The 3,141-nt window shown below is 42.4% G+C and overlaps 1 long non-coding RNA gene across 1 annotated transcript; it reads right to left on the minus strand.

Annotated features, from left to right (window-relative positions):
* Window positions 1–1,168: 1,168 nt before the first annotated feature.
* LOC113061752 (uncharacterized) lies at window positions 1,169–2,397 on the minus strand. The gene is made up of 2 exons (XR_003278420.1): window positions 2,122–2,397; window positions 1,169–1,460 (listed from the first exon to the last, which is right to left on the minus strand). It is a non-coding gene; the product is annotated as an uncharacterized LOC113061752 (long non-coding RNA).
* Window positions 2,398–3,141: the final 744 nt, after the last annotated feature.

Consider the following 3,141-nt stretch of genomic DNA (forward strand, 5'->3'; position numbering starts at 1 on the left):
AACCAGTATCAACCAGAGAGGGCACTCGAACTCCGCCAATTAAAACATCAAGGTGTGGGCATGACGACATTAAATGCGACATATTTAAGATGTTTGAGCCAGTTACCTCCCCACCCGTGCTATGGCCCTGAAGCACGGTGGGGGCTAGTTTTCCGACGTTGCTGATGGGCTAGGCTGTCTAACTCCAGTTCTTAGCGGGATGGAGTGTGAGGGGAGCTGAGGGCGAGAAGGGACACGTTCCTCGTCGCAATCTCTGGCAAAATGACCAGGCTTTTGGCACCTTCTACAGATAACTAGTCCCTGACGGGAAGATTGACCCCGCAACGGAGGAGCTTGTAAACGGGCAAAACTTTGTGTAAGTTTAGTCAACTGTGCTTGCTGGCCTTTAAGCATATCCCTCAACTCGGCCAACTCCGAATTCCCAGGTGACCTACTCACCCCAACAAATGGGTCCCCTTGCACCCCATATTGAATCCCATGAGCTGATGGAACAGAATGACTTCGGGCCCTTGTGCTTCCTGGCATACCCTCCCGCTCCCATCTAAGGGCTTCGCTACGCACCTCCAGCAAAGTTAACGTAGGTTGACGACGTATCAACTGCTTTAATTCACGACGGAGGGCGCTATCAAAAACATGTTCAACGAATTGGTCCCGTAGTAAAACATGTGAATTTGGCATACCATGAGGTGATCGTTGTTTCACTTGCTCAAGGAGACCCATCAGGACAAGGGAGAACTCCAACAGGCTCTCACCCTCCTGCTGCTTTCTTGAGAAAAAGGCCTCCTGCAAAGAAACATACGACTGCGAGCAACCATACAATTCCCGCAAAGCCGAAATAATTTGATCTGGGTCTTTACGTTCTACTTCTGGGCGGTACTTTATCTCTTCCCTTGCCTCCCCTTCTAAGTGGTCAAATAAATAAAACGCCTTATCTGTATCGGAAAGGTAACGGACACGCATACAAGCCTGGGCCTCCTCAACCCACTCTTCAATACTAAGCCCGACCCTGCCGACTACGCCAAAGTGTGACGGGGCGGTGAAGGGCAAAAACTGACACTGATATACAATTAAAATTAGAGCAGACTACGCCACCCCGTTTCAGTGAACGGGGAAATTTATACCCAAAATAGCACACAGGTTCGTTACCACTGAACACCAGAGACGTGGATATAAATACAACAATGCCTTTATTTCACAATAATTAATTAAAATGTAGATTAACCAAACAAAAAGAAAAGAAACAAAAAACTTTCCGGCTGAGGTTTACCAGTAGGGCAGCTAGCTGAACAGAGAGTACCCGAAGACACACCACTCACCCAAATACGCCCCACACAAACACTCACGCCACACCACACACTAAGTGAGGGAGACACAAATATCAATGGCAAAAACACGGTGAAAGAAACACCACCACCACAGGGCCAAGACAGCTAGCTTCCCTCACTGGGGGCCTTCAACTCCTGAAATAAACAAAAAAAAGGGAAATGTAAAAAAACACAATTAGTTTAACTCACATTCAGTCTAACAACTTGCAATAGAATAAGTTCACACCACAAAGGGGAACAACAATGGACAATTCACTGGCCACAAGGGTCAAAGAGATGGAGATACTCAACTAGGTTCATACCAAAAGCTCATGAACCTAGACATGCCATAAAGCAGCAAGTTGTTAAAGAGAAAAAAACCAAAAATAAATAAAGCAAACAACACAATTGAAAACAGCAGACTTCAAATTAAAATCACAGAAAATACAAAAAAAAACACAAGTTAACAACTTAAAGCTGAAAGGAGCTTTCAGCAAAAAGAAAAAAAAAGAAACTCAAATCAACATTAAACCAAACAAACACGTTGCTGGTGGCAACTGATGAAACGAAGCAGGCACCGTTAAGGGTACATCCTGCCTTAAATGACAGCTCGGACTAGCCACCCTCCACCTAAGCCACCAGCAGGAGCGGATGATAATAATCACATACAGTCACAGTCGTAAAAATAGCAGCAGAACAAAACAGTGCAGTCTTGACACTGTCTAAGGAGCATTTGCCCTGCAGTCCACAATAACGAAGTGCTCACGAGCAGAGGCACCAGAAATAGATCGTCAAACACACAGGTTCAGCTACTCACAGCTTTATCCGTACTCTGCGAACTTCAAATACACAGGCGTTCTAGTGCACGCACACACTTGAGTGAAGGACAGCCGGTACCCAACAGCAACGTCGTACCAATCGTGACCATAACCTGGCTCCCGCGAGCTGCGCGCACACACAATGATTATACGATGCGTACCCAGGTGACAAACTGCGCCTTAAATACACCCGGAGCAGCAGCCAATAAGCTGTCACACCTGTCATTCAGTGGAAAACCACGTTTAATAGGGCGGTACCTAGACTGCCCTACTACATATAGGTAAGACTCAAACCATTGAACTGTGGTTCCTGAGATGCCCTTTGTCAGTAGAGTTGACAGGAGGATCTGGTGGTTAACCGTGTCAAAAGCAGCGGACAGATCAAGCAGGATAAGTACTGAAGATTTGGATTCTGCCCTTGCCAGTCTTAGAGCTTAAACAGCTGAGAGCGAGGCAGTCTCAGTTGATTGTCCACTTCTGAAGCCAGATTGGTTGCTAGATATATATATATATATATATATATATATATATATATATATATATATATATATATATATATATATATATATATATATATATATATATATCACCTCAGAAACAAAAGTTGGTATATTTGATACTTCACATCGCTTTAAATAATAATTTACGAAGTATGCAGATAATAATTTTGTGCTAATAAAAACAGACCTAAGCGAACAACAACCTTTTAAATTATATTAAACAATGAGGCAATGATGATTGGTTAATTAATAATAATTGTATAACAATGTTAAAATACATAATGTAATAAAACATAAACAATATATGTACATCTATAATATTTAAATATATATGTCTCAAAGGAAGCCAAAGTTCTGATAATTGCTTTTGTAACACTTACAGGATGATCAAATCGTGCAATGGTTTATCTAACATATTTAATGGATTTTTTTTTTTCTCGCATGCTTAAAAATGTCACGAGGAACACCAAAGTACACTGGATAAAGCATGTACCCCCCCCCTTTCTTTTACATTTATTT

This window comes from Carassius auratus, chromosome 43 (genome assembly GCF_003368295.1).
Source record: "Carassius auratus strain Wakin chromosome 43, ASM336829v1, whole genome shotgun sequence".
NCBI classification, from domain to species: Eukaryota; Metazoa; Chordata; class Actinopteri; order Cypriniformes; family Cyprinidae; genus Carassius; species Carassius auratus.